Below are 8,715 nucleotides of genomic sequence, written 5' to 3'. Positions count from 1 at the left end.
TCCGTGTCGCCTATCAGTGCCGCCTATCAGTGTCCATCAATGCCACCTCATCAGTGCCACTTCATTGGTGCCCATCAGTGCCGCCTTATCAGTGTAGCCCCATCAGTGCCCATCAGTGAAGGAGAAAACGTACTTATTTACAAAGTTTTGAAACTGAAACAAAAAAAAACATTTTTTTTTCAAAATTTTCGGTATTTTTTTATTTGTAGCGCAAAAAATAAAAACCGTAGAGGTGATCAAATACCACCAAAAGAAAGCTCTATTTGTGGGAAAAAAATGATAAAAATTTCATTTGGGTACAGTGTAGCATGACCGCGCAATTGTCATTCAAAGTGCGACAGCGCTGAAAGCTCAAAATTGGTCTGGGCAGGAAGGTGTTTAAGTGCCCTGTATTGAAGTGGTTAAATATCGTGCCTGGGGGTACCCTTGGTCTGCCTGTAAAGTGGCACATCTGTGTTTTACTGTGCCGCAGCAAAATTACATTTATAAAGGAAAAAATGTCATTCAAAATTGCTTGCAGCTGTAATGTATTGCCGGACCCCGGCAATATAGATGACAAAATAGAGGAAAAAAATCGGCGTGAGTCCCAGTCCATACTATAAAAAACAAAAAAACAAACAGGGTGAAGCCCCCCAAAACCCATACCAGGCCGTTTGGGCCTCGCAGTGCAAAATGAGGCAGTCTGCATTATGGGGCATTCTGCTTGAATTTGCCGCAAACGCCCCATAATGTTCGGAATTTGCCGAACGGGCGAACATCCGATGTTCGAGACAAACTTATGTTTAACTCGAACATCAGGCTCATCCCTATTCACAAGCAAACCTTACTTGCTCAGGTTTTGCTACTGGGTTACTTAATGGCTAGATTAAAGTGGTTGTTAACCCACTGATATAAAATGCTGCCATCCCTTCTATAATATTACAATAAGTTCCCCTGTGTCTGTGTTATATAATAAATATGTTTATCTGTACCAAGATCACATTTGCTCCCAGCGCTCAGGTGCCTTTTCTCTCCTCTCCTCTGCCCGGTGACAGTTCCAGTAGGCGGGACCGAGCACTGCCACTGACATCAGCTTGGGAAGAGAAGAGAGAGACATCCGAGGAGCCACATGATCGCCGGGAGCCGATGTGTTAGCGGTACAGATAAGCATATTTATTATATGACACAGGCACAGGGGCACTTATTGTAATATTACATCGGGGATGAGAGTATTTTATACTTAATATGAGAGCATTAGGAGCCGGGCACTGACACTAGCAGACTGTGGATTACGAAGGTATGTAAACTGACCACGTTGTCAGGGCTCAGCAGCCATGATACACTGTGGTCAGTTTACAGAGGGGAGGGTATAGCCAGGCAGGATCAGACAGGTATTTATAGGTGTTACAGGGGTCCAAATGACACAGCACAAGCACGGTGCTGTATAAAATGCTTTACGGGAACAGGATCTGTTTTTTCTTTTGGTTAAAAATGCTTTAAGTGTTTGGATTGAGGAAGTAAACTCTAAATGGAAAAGTTAAAGATTAATGTTTTTAGTGCGGGGGAGTACCTATCTTAAGGCTGTTGTTGAATAGGTGATGTTATAGATGTATATTAGTGGCAGTATATACACTAGTTCAAAGCACCAGGTGAGTTGTGGCAAAAATAAAAGTACCCTGCTTCCTGCTCCAAGAAAAAATGTAATGCTTAAATCACCCCCACCTGTGAGTACTTATAAAACAGACTTTTATAAGTAGTCCTTAATGAAATTGTGTGATATGGGGAGGCATGCCTGAGCTCTGACAACTTTTTCTTTTTTCAACATAGGGAGCTCTTTAACTAGTTACGGACAGCTTGCCGCAGTTGTACTGCGGCAAGTTGACTCCCTTGTGCGAATCGCCATCATTGTACATCGGGAGCGTACACAGCGATTTGTGGGTGCACCCATTCACGAGAGGGGGAGCCATCTGTGATTGCTCCAGAGACAGGCAGAACAGGGATCTGTCAGTGTAAGCAAACAGATCCTTATTCTGTCATGGGAGGAGAGAGAGATTATCTGTTCTCAGTGATTAGGAACAGTGATCTCTCTCCTCCTCCAGTCAGCCCAGCCCCCATACAGTTAGCAACACCTCCCAGGGAACACACTTAACCCCTTAATCGCCCATAGTGTTAACCCCTTCCCTGCCAGTGACATTTATACAGTAATCAGTGGCTATTTTTGCTCTGATCTCTGTATAAATGTCAATGGTCCCAAAAAAGTGTCAAAAGTGTCCAATCTTTCCACCACAATGTCACAGACCCGCTAAAAATCGCAGATCACCACCATTACTAGTAAAATAAATAAATAAATAAATAAAAATACCTTAACCACCTCAATACAGTGCAGTTACACCCCCTTCCTGACCAGACCAATTTTCAGCTTTCAGCGCTCTCACAGTTTGAATGACAATTACTCAGTCATCAAACACTGTATCCATATGAAACTTGCGTCCTTTTTTCCACACAAATAGAGCTTTCTTTTAGTGGTATTTAATCACTAGTGGGTTTTTTATTTTTTGTGCTATAAATAAAATAAAACGTAAATTTTGTGAAAAAAATGCCTTTTTCTTTGTTTCTGTCATACATTTTTGCTAATTAGTAATTTTTCTTCATACATTTTGGCCAAAATTTATACTGCTACATATCTTTGGTAAAAATAACCCACATTAGTATATATTATTTGGTCTTTGTGAAAGTTATAGAGTCTACAAACTATGGTGCCAATCACTGAAAATTGATCACTTCTGATCAGGCCTTCAGTACATCAGGTGTACCTCATTTCTTGAGACACTAACAAGTCAGGAAAGTACAAATACCCCCCAAATGACCCCTTTTTACAAAGTAGACATCCCAAGGTATTAAGTAAGTAGCATGGTGAGTTTTTTTAAGTTGTCATTTTTTCCCACAATTCTTTGCAAAATGAAGATTTTTTAATTTTTTTTATTTTTTTTTACTAAATTGTCATATTATCAGGTTATTTCTCACACACAACATATGCATACAACAAATTACACCCCAAAATACATTCTGCTACTCTTCCCGAGTACGGCGATACCACATGTGTGAGACTTTTACACAGCCTGACCACATACAGAGCACCAACATTGATGTAGTACCTTCAGACGTTCTATGAGCAAAAATGACGCATCTCATTTCTCAACCACCTATTACACTTTTGAAGGCCCTGGAGTACCAGGACAATAGAATTTCCCATAAAATTACCCCATTTTGGAAAGCAAACACCCCAACGTATATTCTATGAGACATGGGCTGCAAATAGGTACTCGGGTACTCTTATGGGCTGGAGATAGGTACTCTGATGGTTTGGTGACTGGTATTTGGGTACTCTGAAGGGCGGTGACAGGTACTCATATGGACTGTGACAGGTACTCGGGTACTCAGATGAACTGTGACAGGTACTCGGGTACTCAGATGGACTGTGACAGGTACTCGGGTACTCAGATGGGCTGTGACAGGTACTCGGGTACTCAGATGGGCTGTGACAGGTACTCGGGTACCCTGATGGACTGTGACAGGTACTCGGTACTCTAATGGACTGTGACAGGTACTCGGTACTCTAATGGACTGTGACAGGTACTCGGTACTCTAATGGACTGTGACAGGTACTCAGTACTCTAATGGACTGTGACAGGTACTCGGTACTCTAATGGACTGTGACAGGTACTCGGGTACCCTAATGGACTGTGACAGGTACTCGGTACTCTAATGGTCTGTTTCAGGTACTCGGTACTCTAATGGACTGTGACAGGTACTCGGGTACCCTGATGGACTGTGACAGGTACTCAGGTACTCTAATGGACTGTGACAGGTACTCGGTACTCTAATGGACTGTGACAGGTACTCGGGTACCCTGATGGACTGTGACAGGTACTCGGGTACTCTAATGGACTGTGACAGGTACTCGGCACTCTAATGGACTGTGACAGGTACTCGTTACTCTAATGGACTGTGACAGGTACTCGGGTACCCTGATGGACCGTGACAGGTACTCGGGTACCCTGATGGACCGTGACAGGTACTCGTTACTCTAATGGACTGTGACAGGTACTCTGGTACCCTGATGGACTGTGACAGGTACTCGGGTACCCTGATGGACCGTGACAGGTACTCGGGTACCCTGATGGACTGTGACAGGTACTCGTTACTCTAATGGACTGTGACAGGTACTCGGGTACCCTGATGGACCGTGACAGGTACTCGGGTACCCTGATGGGCCGTGACAGGTACTCGGGTGTGCCGTGACAGGTACTCGGGTACTCTGGTGTGCCGTGACAGGTACTCGGGTACTCTGGTGTGCCGTGACAGGTACTTGGGTACTCTGGTGTGCCGTGACAGGTACTCGGGTACTCTGATGTGCCGTGACAGGTACTCGGGTACTCTGATGTGCCGTGACAGGTACTCGGGTACTCTGATGGGCTGGGACAGGTACTCGGGTACTCTGATGGGCTGGGACAGGTACTCGGGTACTCTGATGGGCTGGGACAGGTACTCAAATACTCTGATGGACTGTGACAGGTACTCAAATACTCTGATGGACTGTGACAGGTACTCTGATGGACTGTGATTGACAGGTACTATGAGGGGTGGTGACAGGTCCTCTTTATTGGGGGGGGGGCAATCAGTGTGATTGGTGTACACTAGGCGGTAACGAGATGTTACCGCAATCTCCTCCTCACACACGATCGGTGTGTGAGGAGGAGAACAACCCGGTAACATCTCGTTACCGCGGTTTGTTTACATTTTAGTGATCAGCTGTGAAAGGACCACAGCCGATCACGTGGGTAAACAGCCGGCCAATGGCTGTTTACCAGCGTCGGTGACGAGCAGTGTTCCCGGGGAACACGCCGCACAGCCGGGGTGTGACCATCTGTGATCGGCCGTGACTTCATCACAGCCGATCACGTGGTAAACAGCCATAACGAATGGCTGTTCACCCCCTTCGGTGGCGAGCGGTGTCTCCGTGACACGCCGCCACCGAAGAAACAGGGATGCGCGTGCACGATCGCGCACATTCCCTGTTTAAACAGGAAGACGTCATATGACGGCCTCCCGCCACAATAGGTGCGCCGCCTGGCCATCATTTGACGGCCGGCGGTCAGGATCTAGATAAATATATACCTTATTTTGTAGATGCTACAACAAACCAATCAATATACGCTTATTGCAATTTTTTTTAACCAAAAATATATAGAAGATTACCTAAACTGATGAATACATTTCGTTTTTTTATTTTATTTTTGGGAATATTTATTATAGCAAAAAGTAAAAAATATTGTTTTTTCTTCAAAATTATTGCTCTTTTCTTGTTTATAGCGCAAAAAATAAAAACTGCGGAGGTGATCAAATGCCATAAAAAAAGCACTGTTTGTGGGCAAAAAAAGAACATCGATTTTGTTTGGGTACAATGTCGCATGACCGCGCAATTGTCAGTTACAGCGACGCAGTGCCGAATCGCAAAAAATGGCCTGGTTATTAAAGTTGGAAAACAAACTTTTTTTTTTGTTTGTGAGATAAACCATATGCATTAATTGGAGCTACACGAATCTGGATAAAATGAGAATCACAATTTTTTTGCACAGAATAAAGATCATGATTCTCTCACGGTTCTTGGCGTAACATCATCTTTCATGTTATACAAAACAGTCGGGCTAACTTTACTGTTTAGTTATTTTTTTAATTCATTGAAGTGTATTTGTTCCCAAAAAAGTGCTTTTGAAAGACCCACCATTTTATTCTCTAGGGTCTCTGCTAAATATATATATATATATATAATGTTTGGGGGTTCTAACTTCTAACTTAACTTAAGTTCCAAGTGTCAGAAAAAGGCTTAGTCTTTAAGTGGTTATACTGACCTCAATTTCAGACCAAAGTTCATCCCTTTGATCTAAAAGAACCAAATTATACATTGGGGTTGATTTACCTAAGGAAAATCGACAGTGCACTTTACAAAGTGCAGTAACACTATGCAAGTACAGTTACTTCAGAGCTTAGTAAATAAGGTAAACCTTCACTTTGCAAATAATATCCAATTACGTGGAAGGAAAATAAAAAAAAAACAGCATTTTTGCTAGCCTGTGATTGGATGATGGAAGTCAGCAGAGCTTTTGCTCACTTATGCCGCGTACACACGATCAGAATTTTCATCAGAAGAAGTTCTGATGGTTTTCCCGACAGAATTCCAATGGAATTCCACTCAAGCTGTCTTGCCTACACACGGTCACACCAAATTCCGATCGTTTAGAACATGGTGACGTACACCACGTACTACGGGACTAGAAAAGGGAAGTTCAGCACCACGTACAGCACCCTTTGGGCTCCTTCTGCTGATTGCGTGTTTATCGCGTGTTTAGTAGAAGTTTGGTTAGAGTGCTTCAGATCGTTCCTGCTCTACAATTTGTGCTTGTCGGTGCATATCTGCCTATCAGTGCGTGTAGTCAGTTTGCATTTGTTTGTCATTGCGGACTATATCTTGGTAAATAGTACGCTTTGATTTTCAGTGCTTATTGTCCGCTCGTTGCTGATGTGCGCTTCGTTCTTTCAGGCCTTGCTGTTTATCAGTGCTTTCTGTTGTCCGTTCTGACCAGCCGACTGTTTTGAAGCCATGTTATGTGTACGTACTCGTCGTAGAGTTTGTGCTGTGCGGGGGCTTGGTGTTGGGGTTCTTACTTTGACACAAGCCCGGTCCATGAACAGGCCGAGGAAGAGTTCGTGGACCAAGAATTGGTTGCTCTAGCGTGACCAGTTCTCTCATACGCCTTTGCTGCATGAGATCCGTGAGAATAATCCTGATGATTTCAGTAATTATCTCTGGATGACGGACCCCATTTTTCACCGTCTGCTGGCTTTGCTGTCCCCTTATATCAGCAGGCAGGATACCTGCATGCGGCAAGCCATCACCCTGAAGCAGAGGCTAGTTGCCACACACGTCTGACTTCTCCCTGACCCCCCATGATCCCGGCGGCGCTCCCACTCATGTCTCCTCTCCGGACTCCCCCTCAGAGACTGCAGACATGATGTAGGAAATAGTCATAGGCTGTGGACATGGTACAGGAAATAGTCAGAGGCTGCGGGCAGGAACAGGAGATGGTCAGAGGCTGCAGACAGGAACAGGAGATGTTCAGAGGCTGCAGACAGGAAGAGGAGATGGTCAGAGCCTGCAGACAGGAACAGGAAATGGTCAGAGGCTGCGGGCAGAAGATGGTCAGAGGCTGCAGACAGAAGATGGTCACCGTCAGAGGCTGTGGGCAGGAGATGGTCAGAGGCTGCGGGCAGGAGATGGTCACCGTCAGAGGCTGCGAGCAGGAGATGATCAGAGGCTGTGGGCAGGAGGTGGTCAGAGGCTGTGGGCAGGAGATGGTCAGAGGCTGTGGGCAGGAGGTGGTTAAAGACTGTGGTCATGGTAGTTTCCTCCACTGTCCCGTTCATATTACTATATCTGTCCTGTCTCCACATCAGATAGTCAGTGACAGTGACAGTGTCTGCCTTGTGTCATTCACTGTGACTGTGTCCCTCTCTCCAGTCACAGTTTCCTCCTCTACCGGGCCGGCTTCACCCCTCCAGTAATGTCCTCCTGTGGCCTGGGGCCATCAGTGGCTCCTCTCTGCACCGTTGCACTCCCTCTCCCTAACTGCCGAGAAGAACGAGTGACGGCTTCCATTTAAAAATGGTGCCAGGCGGCGACAGTACATTACTGCTCATGCGCCGCCCAACCGAGCTTGTACGATCTTTCCCGAGTCCTGCAGGGCACCGGCTTCCTGTAACGGACATTCACGGGCACCCCGAAAATAGGGTGAAATTTACGGGCTGCCCGTGAATATACGGGCGGTTGGCAACACTGGTCATGTGGCTCATTAGTTAGGGAGCAGGTGTGTTAAATTTGTTTTTTACGCTCTCACTCTCTCATACTGGTCACTGGAAGTTCAACATGGTACCTCATGGCAAAGAACTCTCTGAGGATCTAAAAAAAAATGTTTCTCTACATAAAGATGGCAAAGGCTATAAGAAGATTGCTAAGACCCTGAAACTGAGCTTTGGCATGGTGGCCAAGACCATACAGCAGTTTAACAGAACAGGTTCCACTCAGAACAGGCCTTGCCATGGTTGACCAAAGAAGTTGAGTGAACGTGCTCAGCGCCATATACAGAGGTTGTCTTTGGGAAATAGACATATGAGTGCTGCCAGCATTGCTGCAGAGGTTGAAGGGGCAGGGGGGTCATCTTGTCAGTGCTCAGACCATACGCCGCACACTGCATCAAATTGGTCTGCATGCCTTTGGTACTAGAAGGAAGCCTCTTCTAAAGATGATGCACAAGAAAGCCCACAGACAGTTTACTGAAGACAAGCAGACAAAGGTCATGGATTACTGGAACCATGTCTAGTGGTCTGATGAGACCAAGATAAACTTATTTGGTTCAGATGGTGTCAAACATGTGTGGCAGCAACCAGGTGAGAAGTACAAAGACAAGTGTGTTTTGCCTACAGTCAAGCATGGTGGTGGGTGTGTTATGGTCTGGGGCTACATGAGTGCTGCCGTCATTGGGGAGCTACAGTTCATTGAGAGAACCATGAATGCCAACACGTATTGTGACATACTGAAGCAGAGCATGATCCCCCCTTTTCGGAGACTGGGCCGCAGGGCAGTATTGCAACATGATAACAACCCCAAGCACACCTTCA

Source organism: Lithobates pipiens, unplaced genomic scaffold, assembly GCF_037356315.1.
Source record: "Lithobates pipiens isolate NorthernLeopardFrog02 unplaced genomic scaffold, aLitPip1_a1.2 Scaffold_18, whole genome shotgun sequence".
NCBI lineage: Eukaryota > Metazoa > Chordata > Amphibia > Anura > Ranidae > Lithobates > Lithobates pipiens.
This window is presented reverse-complemented; position numbering follows the sequence as displayed.